The following is a 16,274-nucleotide window of genomic DNA, read 5'->3' as shown; positions in this document are numbered from 1 at the left end:
TAATGTCTTAATGTTGCTGTTTTATATACATGTTTTGATGTTGGTTTTAATGTTTTGATATTGCTGTTTTAATGTTAATTTTTTGATAAGGATGTGTTTTAAATAATCTTTTATTATTAACGTTTTAATATTGTTGTTTTAATGTCAAATGTTTTGATGTTGGTTTTAATGTTTTCATATTGATGTTTCAATGTTAATGTTTTATTGTTAAGGTTTTAATGTTGCTGTTTTAATGTATCCATCCATCCATCCATCATCTTCCGCTTATCCGAGGTCGGGTCGCGGGGGCAGCAGCCTAAGCAGGGAAGCCCAGACTTCCCTATCTCCAGCCACTTCGTCCAGCTCTTCCCGGGGGATCCCGAGGCGTTCCCAGGCCAGCCGGGAGACATAGTCTTTCCAACGGTTCCTGGGTCTTCCCCGTGGCCTCCTACCAGCTGGACGTGCCCTAAACACATCCCTAGGGAGGCGTTCGGGTGGCATCCTGACCAGATGCCCGAACCACCTCATCTGGCTCCTCTCGATGTGGAGGAGCAGCGGCTTTACGTTGAGCTCCTCCCGGATGGCAGAGCTTCTCACCCTATCTCTAAGGGAGAGCCCCGCCACCCGGCGGAGGAAACTCATTTCGGCCGCTTGTACCCGTGATCTTATCCTTTCGGTCATGACCCAAAGCTCATGACCATAGGTGAGGATGGGAACGTAGATCGACCGGTAAATTGAGAGCTTTGCCTTCCGGCTCAGCTCCTTCTTCACCACAACGGATCGATACAACGTCCGCATTACTGAAGACGCCGCACCGATCCGCCTGTCGATCTCACGATCCACTCTTCCCCCACTCGTGAACAAGACTCCTAGGTACTTGAACTCCTCCACTTGGGGCAGGGTCTCCTCCCCAACCCGGAGATGGCACTCCACCCTTTTCCGGGCGAGAACCATGGACTCGGACTTGGAGGTGCTGATTCTCATTCCAGTCGCTTCACACTCGGCTGCGAACCGATCCAGTGAGAGCTGAAGATCCCGGCCAGATGAAGCCATCAGGACTACATCATCTGCAAAAAGCAGAGACCTAATCCCGTGGCCACCAAACCGGAACCCCTCAACGCCTTGACTGCGCCTAGAAATTCTGTCCATAAAAGTTATGAACAGAATCGGTGACAAAGGACAGCCTTGGCGGAGTCCAACCTTCACTGGAAACGTGTCCGACTTACTGCCAGCAATGCGGACCAAGCTCTGACACTGATCATACAGGGAGCGGACTGCCACAATAAGACATTCCGATACCCCATACTCTCTGAGCACTCCCCACAGGACTTCCCGAGGGACACGGTCGAATGCCTTCTCCAAGTCCACAAAGCACATGTAGACTGGTTGGGCAAACTCCCATGCACCCTCAAGAACCCTGCCGAGAGTATAGAGCTGGTCCACAGTTCCACGACCAGGACGAAAACCACACTGTTCCTCCTGAATCCGAGGTTCGACTATCCGGCGAAGCCTCCTCTCCAGTACACCTGAATAAACCTTACCGGGAAGGCTGAGGAGTGTGATCCCACGATAGTTGGAACACACCCTCCGGTCCCCCTTCTTAAAGAGAGGGACCACCACCCCGGTCTGCCAATCCAGAGGTACCGCCCCCGATGTCCACGCGATGCTGCAGAGTCTTGTCAACCAAGACAGCCCCACAGCATCCAGAGCCTTAAGGAACTCCGGGCGGATCTCATCCACCCCCGGGGCCTTGCCGCCGAGGAGCTTTTTAACTACCTCAGCGACCTCAGCCCCAGAAATAGGAGAGTCCACTACAGATTCCCCAGGCACCGCTTCCTCAAAGAAAGACGTGTTGGTGGGATTGAGGAGGTCTTCGAAGTATTCCCTCCACCGATCCACAACATCCGCAGTCGAAGTCAGCAGAACACCATCCGCACCATACACGGTGTTGATAGTGCACTGCTTCCCCTTCCTGAGGCGCCGTATGGTGGTCCAGAATCGCTTCGAAGCCGTCCGGAAGTCGTTTTCCATGGCTTCCCCGAACTCTTCCCATGTCCGAGTTTTTGCCTCCGCGACCGCTAAAGCTGCACACCGCTTGGCCCGTCGGTACCCGTCCACTGCCTCCGGAGTCCTATGAGCCAAAAGAACCCGATAGGACTCCTTCTTCAGCTTGACGGCATCCCTCACTGCTGGTGTCCACCAACGGGTTCTGGGATTACCGCCACGACAGGCACCAACAACCTTGCGGCCACAGCTCCAATCAGCCGCCTCGACAATAGAGGTTCGGAACATGGTCCACTCGGACTCAATGTCCCGCACCTCCCTCGTGACATGTTCAAAGTTCTCCCGGAGGTCTGAATTGAAACTCTCTCTGACAGGAGACTCTGCCAGACGTTCCCAGCAGACCCTCACAATGCGCTTGGGCCTGCCAGGTCTGTCCGGCATCCTCCCCCACCATCGCAGCCAACTCACCACCAGGTGGTGATCGGTAGAAAGCTCCGCCCCTCTCTTCACCCGAGTGTCCAAAACATAAGGCCGCAAATCCGATGACACAACTACAAAGTCGATCATGGAGCTGCGGCCTAGGGTGTGCTGGTGCCAAGTGCACATATGGACACCCTTATGTTTGAACATGGTGTTTGTTATCGACAAACTGTGACGAGCACAAAAGTCCAATAACAAAACACCACTCGGGTTTAGATCCGGGCGACCATTCTTCCCAATCACGCCTCTCCAGGTTTCACTGTCGTTGCCAACATGAGCGTTGAAGTCTCCCAGTAGGACAAGGGAATCACCCGGAGGAGCACTTTCCAGTACTCCCACGAGTGTACCCAAAAAGGGTGGGTATTCTGAACTGCTGTTTGGTGCGTAAGCACAAACAACAGTCAGGATCCGTCCCCCCACCCGAAGGCGAAGGGAAGCTACCCTCTCGTCCACTGGGTTGAACTCAAACGTACAGGCTTTGAGCCGGGGGGAAACCAGAATTGCCACCCCAGCCCGTCGCCTCTCACTGCCGGCAACGCCAGAGTGGAAGAGGGTCCAGTCCCTCTCGAGAGAACTGGTTCCAGAGCCCTTGCTGTGCGTCGAGGTGAGTCCGACTATATCCAGCCGGAACTTCTCTACCTCGCGCACTAGCTCAGGCTCCTTCCCCCCCAGTGAGGTGACGTTCCACGTCCCAAGAGCTAGCTTCTGTAGCCGAGGATCGGACCGCCAAGTGCCCTGCCTTCGGCTGCCGCCCAGCTCACAATGCACCCGACCTCTATGGCCCCTCCTATGAGTGGTGAGCCCATTGGAGGGATGACCCACGTTGCCTCTTCGGGCTGTGCCCGGCCGGGCCCCATGGGAACAGGCCCGACCACCAGGCGCTCGCCATCGTGCCCCAACTCCGGGCCTGGCTCCAGAGCGGGGCCCCGGTGACCCACGTCCGGGCGAGGGAAATCTGGGTTCATTTCGTTGTAATTCCATTGAAGTCTTTGAGCTGCTCTTTGTCTGATCACTCACCTAGGACCTGTTTGTCTTGGGAGACCCTACCAGGGGGCATGAAAACCCCCAGACAACATAGCTCCTAGGATCATTGGGACACGCAAACTCCTCTACCACGGTAAGGTAGCAGCTCAGAGAGGAGTGTTTTAATGTAAATGTTTTCAAATGGATGTTTTAATGTTAATTTTTTGATGTTGATGTTGGTTTTGATGTTTTAATGTCAATGTTTTATTAATATTGTTTTAAATCATGTTTTATCTTTAACGTTTTAATATTGCTGTTTTAATGTTAATGTTGGTTTTACATGTTTTATATTTATGTTTTAATTTTAATGTTTTATTATTCATGTTTTAAAATTGCTGTTTTAATATTAAATGTTTTAATGCTGGTTTTAATGTTTTCATAAGGATGTTTTAATTTATATTTTTTGATGTTGATGTTAGTTTTGATGTTTGAATGTTAATGTTTTATCAATAGTGTTGATGTTGGTTTTGATGTTTTAATGTTCATGTTTTATTAATATTGTTTTAAATCATGTTTTATTTTTAGCATTTTAATATTGCTTTTTTAATGTTAATGTTTTGATGTTGGTTTTAAAGTTTTCATACTGATGTTTTAATGTGAATGTTTTATTGTTCATGTTTTAATATTGCTGTTTTAATATTAAATGTTTTGATGTTGGTTTTAATGTTTTCATATGGATGTTTTAATGTTAATTTTTTGATGTTGATGTTAGTTTTGATGTTTTAATGTTAATGTTTTATTAACAGTGTTGATGTTGGTTTTGATGTTTTAATGTTAATGTTTTATTAATATTGTTTTAAATCATGTTTTATTTTTAACATTTTAATATTGCTTTTTTAATGTTGATGTTGGTTTCAAAGTTTTCATATTGATGTATTAATGTGACTGTTTTATTGTTCATGTTTTAATATTGATGTTTCAATATTAAATGTTTTGATGTTGGTTTTAATGTTTTCATATGGATGTTTTAATGTTAATTTTTTGATGTTGATGTTAGTTTTGATGTTTTAATGTTAATGTTTTATTAATAGTGTTTTAAATAATGTTTTATTATTAACGTTTTAATATTGCTGTTTCAATGTTAATGTTTTGATGTTGGTTTGAATGTTTTGATATTGATGCTTTCATGACGTGGAGGTTGATGTTCACAAGAGCAGAGGCGGAGAAGCAAAGGTGTTTAAAAAGGCGGCAGAGGAGAAAAAAGGTGAACGCGAGGAAAAGGAAGCGCAGCGAGGAGGAGGAGTTGAAGTGAGCGAGCGAGGAGGGAAGGAAGGAAGGAAGGAAGGAAAGAAGGGAGACTAAATCCTCAGACGAGTTCCATCCTGCCGCACACGCACACGGAGGACGGACGACAAGGTGAGAAGAAGCAACTCTGTTTGGAAAAAAACAAGAAGAAGAAGAAGAACTCAACAGGATGAGAAGCTGCGAGTGTTCTGCTGTCACTTCTCCACCCTGACCTCCAACATCTGGACCACACGGAGCTGCTGCGCACGCATCCTCCTCTCCTCGCCTGTTCAACACCTGCGCAGGTGGAAGGCGGGAACTTAGCGCGCTTCCCGCGGACGTGACCCGCACCTGGATGGGGGTGGACCCGCGGGGAAGTGGAGCGGTGGAGGTGTTAGCGGGGCGCGCATTGACTCCCCTCGTCCCGTCCGCCGGAACCCGGGAGTAAAAGCGCGGGAAGGCAAGGGGACTTCCATGCGTCTTCCCGGTGGGGGTGCGCGCGCAGGAGGACGCCGGAGGAGGATCTCCGCTCCGACAAGTGACCGCAGCGGCTTCGGGAGGCGGGATGGAGCGGCGGGGGGGCTAACGCTGGATGTCCGTGGGAAGCGCAGGTGAGCGCGCGCGCACACGCACTACACCGTTAATCCATCGCACATGCACGCGCACACGCACACGCACACGCACACGCACACACTAGTTTAAGAATTGACTTTACGAAATGAAAAATGTGTAACAAGCGGCGGCCATTTTGATGCGTTTTCATTTGTGCGAAGACCTAAAAAAAATAAAAAATAAAAAAATAAAAATAAAAAAACTCATGTTGACAGGAAAGAAGTCCTCCATCCATCCGTCCATCTATTTCCTACCGCTTGTCCCTAAAGTTACAAGCTGAAAACTTGTGATTCGCAGAAGGTTTGTTTACTTTACGAAATATGTAACATTGTCAACATTTAAAAACGTTTTCCCCCCAAAATGTGTAACGCTGGGAAAATAACTACAAAATAAAAGAAACATAGTTTAGCATGACACATATATTTTCCCGAAATATGTAACTCTACACACATATGTATGTATGGATACATATGTATATTTATATATATACATATGTAAATAAACATACATATGTGTATATATATATATATATGTGTGTGTCTATATATATATATATATATATACATACATTTTCTGCCGCTTATTCCCGTTCGGGGTCGCGGGGGGCACTGGCGCCTATCTCAGCTACAATCGGGCGGAAGGCGGGGTACACCCTGGACAAGTCGCCACCTCATCGCAGGGCCAACACAGTAAATATCTATATATATAGACACACACATGTATATATACATATATATACATATGTATGTACTGTATGTATATAATACATATACATATGTATATATATACATATGTATGTATGTATATAATACATATACATACATACATACATATATACATATGTATACATACATATTTATATGTATATATGTATATGTATATATATACAGACATATGTGAATATATATGTGTGTATATAAATGCATATGTGTATATACACATATGTATGTATAAACATACATATACATATATACACACATATACATACAAACCCCATTTCCATATGAGTTGGGAAATTGTGTTAGCTGTAAATATAAACAGAATACAATGATTTGCAAATCCTTTTCAACCCATATTCAGTTGAATGCATTACAAAGACAAGATATTTGATGTTCAAACTCATAAACTTTATTTTTTTTCTTGCAAATAATAATTAACTTAGAATTTCATGGCTGCAACACGTGCCAAAGTAGTTGGGAAAGGGCATGTTCACCACTGTGTAACATCACCTTTTCTTTTAACAACACTCAATAAACGTTTGGGAACTGAGGAAACTAATTGTTGAAGCTCTGAAAGTGGAATTCTTTCCCATTCTTGTTTTATGTAGAGCTTCAGTCGTTCAACAGTCCGGGGTCTCCGCTGTCGTATTTTACGCTTCATAAGGAGCCACACATTTTCCATGGGAGACAGGTCTGGACTGCAGGCGGGCCAGGAAAGTAACCACACTCTTTTTTTTACGAAGCCACGCTGGTGTAGCACGTGCTGAATGTGAATTGGCATTGTCTTGCTGAAATAAGCAGGGGCGTCCATGAAAATGACAGCAGCATATGTTGTTCCAAAACCTCTATGTACCTTTCAGCATTAATGGTGCCTTCACAGATGTGTAAGTTACCCATGCCTTGGGCACTAATGCACCCCCATACCATCACAGATGCTGGCTTTTCAACTTTGCGTCAATAACAGTCTGGATGGTTCACTTCCCCTTCGGTCTGGATGACACTATGTCAGATATTTCCAAAAACAATTTGAAATGTGGATTTGTCCGACCACAGAACACTTTTCCACTTTGCATCAGTCCATGTTAGATGATCTCGGGCCCAGTGGAGCCGGCGGCGTTTCTGGATGTTGTTGATAAATGGCTTTCGCTTTGCATAGTAGAGCTTTAACTTGCACTTACAGATGTAGCGGCAAACTGTATTTAGTGACAGTGGTTTACTGAAGTGTTCCCGAGCCCATGTGGTGATATCCTTTAGAGATTGATGTCGGTTTTTGATACAGTGCCGTCTGAGGGATCGAAGGTCACCACTTTTATATATATATATATATATATATATATATATATATGGAATTCTTTTTAGTGTCAATTTATTTGGAGTGTCAGGAAGCCAATTGTGTGTCTTCAATGTCAATCATCTCGACGTCCATCCGCCAACGATTTCCTGTAAAGCTGTCAAGTCTTTCACGAGGGCGCTAGGGCGGGGTTACCATAGCAGCCGCTTAAATGCTAATTGTGATAAATGCGTGTGGCGGGCGTCATGTTGTCTTAATAAGCTCAGAGCGTTGTTTTTTTTTTTTTTTTTCTTCCCCTTCTTTCTTCAGCGCCAGGCTCTGATTTATTCCTCGCTGCGAGACTTTATTGGGGAAAGAGCGATGAGCGTACGCTGGGGATGGATGGAGGCGGACAATCCGCGATAAGTAGTCGTCGCGTACATGAGTTTTAGGAACTAATGCGAACGTTCAGGCACGGAAAAACCTCTCTTTGCGGAAGGTCTACGTTAGGAAATGGTATGGCTCCTTTTTACATTCGGTCTGATACGGTATTTGGGAATGGATACCGGGTACTCAACAGTTGTCATGATCTGTATCGTTTTCTGTTGGTATTTGACTCCCTTAGCTCCTGGTGGCACTTCCTGTTTTGTTATGTTGCGATAGTTACGCATTAGTGTCACCTGCCTCTTGTTTTTTTACGCGCACCTGCTTTGTAATTACTCTCCTTATTTAAGCCTGCCTTTTCCGTTTACTCACTCTCGCATCCTAGTTTCTGTTCCATGCAACAGGTGAAGTGAAGTGAATTATATTTATATAGCGCTTTTCTCTAGTTACTCAAAGCGCTTTACATAGTGAAACCCAATATCTAAGTTACATTTAAACCAGTGTGGGTGGCACTGGGAGCACGTGGATAAAGTGTCTTGCCCAAGGACACAACGGCAGTGACTAGGATGGCGGAAGCGGGAATCGAACCTGCAACCCTCAAGTTGCTGGCACGGCCACTCTACCAAACGACGTTGATTCCCGATTGTGGTAAAGAACTGTTTTCGTACTTGCTAGCTTCCGCGCTATCCTTTGTTTGTTCCCTAGCTCACATGCTAGCGCTTTTAGTTCTTTCTAGCTCCCATGCTAGTTCTTTTCGTTTTGCCCTTTTTGTTCCTAGTACCAGTTTTTCTGTTCTTAGTCTGTTTTGTAGTAAAAATAAATCATTATTTCGTACCTTCACGCTGTGTCTAGTCCGACTGCATAATAGAGAGAACGAAACCGCACCACGATGCCGGATAACCGTCACAACAGTACCACTTTTGTTTGTGTTCCTGTTTTAATACATATAAATGATTTAGTAATAAAAATCAACATTTTTGATATTTAACATTCAAGAAGGGATATGGTACATTTTTTACCTACGACCAAATTCCGCTGGTCCACGTCGGCACTTAGCGATCACTCCAGCAGCACTGAGAGCCGACTCAGAGAAACTACCTCGAGGTGATGTTGGCAGTTTTCAACGGCAAACAAAGCGGTTGACTCAAAAAAAAATGTTCCAACGTAAGTAAAGTAAGGCCTACTTTTCCAAAAATGCTTTAGCATGATGCTAATACACAAAACCAGTGAATTTGGCACGTTGTGTAAATCGTAAATAAAAACAGAATAGAATGATTTGCAAATCCTTTTAAACTAATATTCAACTGAATAGACTGCAAATAAAAGATACTTAACGTTCAAACTGAAAACATTTCTTAGCTTTTGCAAATATTAGCTCATTTGGAATTTAATGTCTGCAACAGTTTCCAAAAAGTTGGCACGAGTGGCAAAAAAGACTGAGAAAGTTGAAGAATGCTCATCAAACACTTATGTGGAACATCTCACAGGTGAACAGGCTCATTAGGAACTACTCAGTCATTCACAAACAAGGACGGGGCGAGGGTCACCACTTTGTGAACAAATGCATGAGCAAATAGTTTAAGAACAACATTTCTATATCATCGAACGTTTCAGAGAATCTGGAGTATTCACCGCACGTAAGCAGGAAGGCTAAAAACTAACATTGGATGCCTGTGACCTTCGATCCCTCAGGCGGTAATTGCATCAAAAAGCAACATCAGTGTGTAAAGGATATCACCACATGGGCTCAGGAACAATTCAGAAAACCACTGTCAATAACAGCTCCTGGCGTGTCTAAACAAACTCAAAAACGGTCCGAAAAGAAAAAGAAAAGTAACGAAAACACCCAAAAACGCCCAAGAACCATAATTTGTGGTTTATTTGGTGGTTTATCGACTTAGACCCAGACAAACTTTATTCATTCAGACACTATAAAACCTTCACTCCTTCATCTCTGTGCCGGCACGTCATCCCCGGCGCTTTTTCCGTAGTTCCACGGGAATGTCCAGAGCGCTGGCAGGGAGAGCGCAAACAGTTCCTGCTGTATGTAAACAAACTCAAAAACCGTCCGAAAAGAAAAAAGAAATGTAACAAAAACACACAAAAGCGCCCAAGAACTATAATTAATAGTTTACGGAAAAGATAAATGTCAGGTTAAAACACTGATGACATCTATTGAACGAGACAAGAAGCAAAGAATTAAACACAGACAGAATTACATTTGGCTCAATTTGAGGAGAAACGTCTGGGCTGTATTCTTGTACAGTCTCCCAGCACGCTCTTTTTATTTGGACTTTCCCTGTTTACATAATAACAGCTGTTTCTAAAGGAATGGGGGTTATGTAAACAGCCATTGTTTTCGGTCACATTAGCACAAAGGAAAAAGACGGCCCGGGCTTTGGACTGGTCCTGGTTCGAGCTTGGATCAAAATAAATAACCCCTTCTGTCTCCTCCCATCGTACACAGCGGAATTTTAAGCCTTTGGCTTGGTGCAAAAAAGACAGCTTTCATCCGTTCATCGGGAACTCAGAGAACTGAAATTTTTTTGGGATAATTTACATACAATTTTTCTGACAATAAGTGATTGAAAAAAAGCAAGAAAGTTTGAGAATAATACCAAAAATAAGGTAAAATGAAGGAAGTCGAAAGAACTACTCTGATGTGCTGCTACTCTTAAAAAAAAAATAAATAAATACAATTTAAAAAATAGCATAGAAAAAATCCATACATTAGCCGCACCGTTTTATCAGTCGCAGGGTCCAAAGTGAAAGAAAAAAATAGCGGCTTATAGTCCGGAATTTACATTTTTTTTTGATTGATTGAAACTTTTATTAGTAGATTGCACAGTACAGTACATATTCCTTACAATCAATCAATGTTTACTCATACAGCCCTAAATCACGAGTGTCTCAAAGGGCTGCACGAGCCACACTTAGACAAACTTTATTGATTCACACAGTATAAGCCTTCACTAATTCATCTTTGTGCCGGCACGGCATCCCCGGCGCTTTTTTCAGTTTTCCACGTAAATGTGTTCGGAATTTACGGTATTATTTGCATTTTAGTCACTTTCGCTTAAATTGTACACACCTGTTCCGATCAGTCCCCTAAAGCAGTGTTTTTCAACCACTGTGCGGCGGCACACCTTGAGAATACAGTCTGGTGTGCCGTGGGAGATTATCTAATTTCACCTATTTCGGTAAAAAAAGTTTTTTGCAAACCAGTAATTATAGTTTGCAAATGATGTGTTGTTGAGTTCGGCAGAGTAACCGTGTAATACTCTTCCATATCAGTAGGTGGCCGCCGGTAGCTATTTGTTTTGTAGATGTCAGAAGTAGCGGGAGGCAGGGTGCAGGTAAAAAGGTGTCTAAAACAAAAGGTGAGTGCCCCTAAGAAAAGGCATTGAAGCTTAAGGAAGGCTATGCAGAACAATATCAAAACTGAACTGGCTGCAAAGTAAACAAAAACAGAATGCTGGACGACAGCAAAGACTTACTGTGGAGCAAAGATGGCGTCCACAAAGTACATCCGAACATGACAATCAACAAGGTCCCTGCAAAGGATAAAATCAAATAAAATTATTCTTGATTGCTAAAATAAAGTAGATGCGGGAAATATCGCTCAAAGGAAGACAAGAAACTGCTACAGGAAAATACCAAAAAAAAGCCACCAAAATAGGAGAACCAAAACACTACACACAGGAAAAAAACGGTAAAAAAACCTCTTGGCTCAAAAAAGGTTGAAAAACAGTGCCCTAAAGGTGTGTACCGAGTGTGCAACCTTTTTGAGACATGTCAAATCTAACCGGCTCGCAGGGTCAAAGAGCGAATTGGTGTATTCTCCTGAAAAATAATAGCCCTGGTGACATTTTGACCAATTCTCATCCATTGTATTCAATCCTCTTCCACTCCGGATTGAATACAAAGTCTCCCCACTAACCCACCAGTGCCTCCATGGAAATGCCACCCCCTCTACCTCCTCCAACCTCTGAGGAAAAGGCTACGAGAAATGCTCCCAGCCTGTGGAACGCTCTCCCTGAGCACCTGAGGGCACCACAGACTGTGGATGCTTTTAATAAAGGCTTAAAAACCCTTCTTTTTTTAAAAAACAAGCCTTTTTTTTTTTTTTTTAGATACTGTATATGCATACTAGTTCTAGGTATGAGTGTTGTGATCCGCTTCCCGGATCACATTCTTATTTTGGTTTTTGAGTCCTTTTGTGTTTTCTGACTGTTTTGAACTCTTCCGGTTCTGAGTTTGTTTGTGCACTTCCTTATTTATCTTGTTACCATGGTTTCACATTTGTTCCAGCTGCTCTGCTTTTGACACGCACCTGTGGTAATTGTTTACTTCAGTATTCAAGCCTGCGTTTTTCCTTTACTCGTCTTCGCCTCGTTAAGTTTTGCTACATGCAATTATTGACTACGTGGATTCCCTACTCTCGGTAAAAACTATTTTGGACTTGCTTGTTTCCACCCTAAGCTTGTTGTTCCTCCAGCTCCTACGCTAGTAGTTTTGTTTTCCCTTTTGTGCCTCGTGCAAGTTTTTGTCTGTTATTTCTCTAGCTCCCATGCTAGCGCTTTTGGTTCTTCTCCAGCTCCCATGCTAGCGCTTTTGGTTCTTTTCTAGCTCCCATGCTAGTTCTGTTGGTTTTGACTAAGTCAGTTTTTATTTGTTGATTAAATCATTACTTCTTACCTCACGCTGTGTCCGAGCCCGATCTGCATCTAGGAAGAGCACCACCCGCATCACGATGCCCCGTAGTCGTCACATATTAGGCTGTTCTAGTTTTTATTTTTATTATCTTTTTATTTTAATTTTATTTTTTTAATACACTCTAGCGCTTTGAGGTTGTTTACTCAATGCATAGTGATTTTTACAAATAAAATCTATTATTATTATCCTATTGTGTGCTTTGGGAAAGGCAAGAGTTGCGCGCCGTCACGTGATCATGTGACCAGTGCTGCCTCCGCTGGCCGCCCCGTGTACTGCGTTTCCAACACGTCATGTTTTCTCTTGATTCATGAACACTTTCCTCATCCCCGGGGGGGATTTGTGGCCGGGGAGAGTTGGCGGCGACTGTCGAGCGGTGTTGATGACGGGTGGGAGATTAGCGCGGCGCTAATTCAGACGGCCTAATTAATGCAATCAAAAAGCAAAAGGTGGCGTTCGGGTCGCACATGTTAATAAGTCTCTGGCGACTGTAATGATGAGGATGATGGTGAGGATGATGATGATGATGATATTGATGGCGGTGCTCATCCCGTCAAGCCCATCCCCGGCTGGTTTCCTCCCAGCGTGAGGACTCCGGCTTAACAGTCTGTCACTACCGTGCTCTCTACTGTACTACCTACTGTGTACTCTACCCCGGACTGCTGTGTACTGTACTCAAACTGTGGAAGCTTGATTCTAGTATGGTGTTTTATTTTCCCGGTGTTCAAACACAGTGTGACCGTTCAAACTGCACGCAATGTTACGGTGGACAAGAAGATTTAATAGTACTCGTTTTTGATGAATACTTGGGCGTACTACGCTACTGTAGCTTAACGTTGGTCAGTGTAGTGTACTCGTATTGTTTTGTGATTTAGAGGTCTGCCGGGGCTTTGAAGTACTGTAGTGTACTCTACTGTAGTATAGTGTAGTGTACTGTGCAGTACTGTGTAGTGTACAGTTATTGTAGTGGCATGTAGTGTGCAATACTTTGTGTATTGTATTTTGCTGAGGTATTCTGTACAGTACTTGTAGTGAGGTGGACTGTAGTATAGTGCAGTGTACTGTGCTGTAGTGTACTCTACTGTAGTATAGTGTAGTGTACTGTGCTGTACTGTGTAGTGTACAGTTATTGTAGTGGCATGTAGTGTGCAATACTTTGTGTATTGTATTTTGCTGAGGTATTGTGTACAGTACTTGTATTGAGGTGGACTGTAGTATGGTGTAGTGTACTGTGCTGTAGTGTACTCTACTGTAGTATAGTGTAGTATACTGTGCAGTACTGTGTAGTGTACAGTTATTGTAGTGGCATGTAGTGTGCAATACTTTGTGTATTGTATTTTGCTGAGGTATTGTGTACAGTACTTGTATTGAGGTGGACTGAAGTATGGTGTAGTGTACTGTGCTGTAGTGTACTCTACTGTAGTATAGTGTAGTGTACTGTGTAGTGAACAGTTATTGTAGTGGCATGTAGTGTGCAATACTTTGTGTATTGTATTTTGCTGAGGTATTGTGTACAGTACTTGTATTGAGGTGGACTGTAGTATGGTGTAGTGTACTGTGCTGTAGTGTACTCTACTGTAGTATAGTGTAGTGTACTGTGCAGTACTGTGTAGTGAACAGTTATTGTAGTGGCATGTAGTGTGCAATACTTTGTGTATTGTATTTTGCTGAGGTATTGCGTACAGTACTTGTAGAGAGGTGGACTGTAGTATAGTGTTATGTACTGTGCTGTAGTGTACTCTACTGTAGTATAGTGTAGTGTACTGTGCAGTACTGTGTAGTGTACAGTTATTGTAGTGGCATGTAGTGTGCAATACTTTGTGTATTGTATTTTGCTGAGGTATTGTGTACAGTACTTGTATTGAGGTGGACTGTAGTATGGTGTAGTGTATTGTGCTGTAGTGTACTCTACTGTAGTATAATGTAGTGTACTGTGCAGTACTGTGTAGTGTACAGTTATTGTAGTGGCATGTAGTGTGCAATACTTTGTGTATTGTATTTTGCTGAGGTATTGTGTACAGTACTTGTATTGAGGTGGACTGAAGTATGGTGTAGTGTACTGTGCTGTAGTGTACTCTACTGTAGTATAGTGTAGTGTACTGTGCAGTACTGTGTAGTGTACAGTTATTGTAGTGGCATGTAGTGTGCAATACTTTGTGTATTGTATTTTGCTGAGGTATTGTGTACAGTACTTGTATTGAGGTGGACTGAAGTATGGTGTAGTGTACTGTGCTGTAGTGTACTCTACTGTAGTATAGTGTAGTGTACTGTGTAGTGAACAGTTATTGTAGTGGCATGTAGTGTGCAATACTTTGTGTATTGTATTTTGCTGAGGTATTGTGTACAGTACTTGTATTGAGGTGGACTGTAGTATGGTGTAGTGTACTGTGCTGTAGTGTACTCTACTGTAGTATAGTGTAGTGTACTGTGCAGTACTGTGTAGTGAACAGTTATTGTAGTGGCATGTAGTGTGCAATACTTTGTGTATTGTATTTTGCTGAGGTATTGCGTACAGTACTTGTAGAGAGGTGGACTGTAGTATAGTGTTATGTACTGTGCTGTAGTGTACTCTACTGTAGTATAGTGTAGTGTACTGTGCAGTACTGTGTAGTGTACAGTTATTGTAGTGGTATGTAGTGTGCAATACTTTGTGTATTGTATTTTGCTGAGGTATTGGGTACAGTATTTGTAGTGAGGTGGACTGTAGTATAGTGTAGTGTACTGTGCTGTAGTGTGCTTTACTGTAGTATAGTGTAGTGTACTGTGCAGTACCGTGTAGTGAACAGTTATTGTAGTGGCATGTAGTGTGCAATACTTTGTGTATTGTATTTCGCTGAGGTATTGTGTACAGTACTTGTAGTGAGGTGTACTGTAGTATAGTGCAGTGTACTCTGCTGTAGTGAAATCTACTGTAGTATAATGTAGTGTACTGTCCAGGACTCTGTAGTTTGGTATAGTGTGTGTAGTGTACTTTGTAGTGTAGTTTTTTTGTGCCGTCAGGTTTTTGAAGTACTGCAGAATAGTGCATTGTATAGTGTACAGTACCGTGTAGTGTAATATAATTTGTAGTCTAGTGTACTGTGCAGTATTGTGTATTGTACCGTACTTTATAGGGTAGTGTACTGTTCAGTACTGTTCAGCGTATAGGTATTTTAATATAGTGTAGTACTTTGTAGTGTAGTATGTTGTAGTGTATTGTAATGTCGTTTTGTGCAATTTAGTTTCAAAAGTGTACTGTATTGTAGTAATGCATAGTGTAGTGTAAAGTTTTTTGTGTACTTTAGTATAGTGCAGTGTAGTGTGTTGTACTGTAGTATTGTATAGTACTTTTTTGTGCACTTTAATGTACAGTATAGTGTCTTATATTGTACAGTATTGTGTAGTGTACTTTAGTATAGTGTAGTGTATTGTACTGTTGTACTGTTGTACGGTGTAGTAGTGTACAGTACTGTGTAGAATTGTTTACAGTACTATGTAGTGTAGTATACAATAGTATGTATTGCAGTGTGCTGTGCTGTAGTGTACTGTGATGTAGTTTAGTTTACAAGAGAGTACAAAGTAGTGTACTGTAACATAGTGTAGTGTACAAGAGAGTACCATGTAGTGTACTGTAATATAGTGTAGTGTACAAGACAGTACCATGTAGTGTACTGTAATACGGTGTAGTTTACTAGAGAGTACCATGTAGTGTACTGTCATATAGTCTAGTGTATAAGAGAGTCCCATGTAGTGTACTGTCATATAGTGTAGTGTACAAGAGAGTACCATGTAGTGTACTGTAATATAGTGAAGTGTACATACAGTACCATGTAGTGTACTTTCATATAGTGAAGTGTACATACAGTACCATGTAGTGTACTGTAATA

At 42.8% G+C, this 16,274-nt stretch overlaps 1 protein-coding gene across 1 annotated transcript in view; it reads left to right on the top strand.

The window, feature by feature from the left end:
- Positions 1-4,724: 4,724 nt before the first annotated feature.
- LOC133547878 (glutamate receptor ionotropic, NMDA 2C-like) overlaps positions 4,725-16,274 on the top strand; it is a gene marked incomplete at its 3' end in the record, with an annotated part of 32,208 nt that continues 20,658 nt past the window's right edge. The window contains exon 1 of the mRNA XM_061893353.1: positions 4,725-5,321. The remainder of the gene's footprint in view (positions 5,322-16,274) is intronic.

The sequence above is a fragment of the Nerophis ophidion genome, unplaced genomic scaffold (assembly GCF_033978795.1).
Source record: "Nerophis ophidion isolate RoL-2023_Sa unplaced genomic scaffold, RoL_Noph_v1.0 HiC_scaffold_227, whole genome shotgun sequence".
NCBI classification, from domain to species: Eukaryota; Metazoa; Chordata; class Actinopteri; order Syngnathiformes; family Syngnathidae; genus Nerophis; species Nerophis ophidion.
This window is presented reverse-complemented; position numbering and strand designations above follow the sequence as displayed.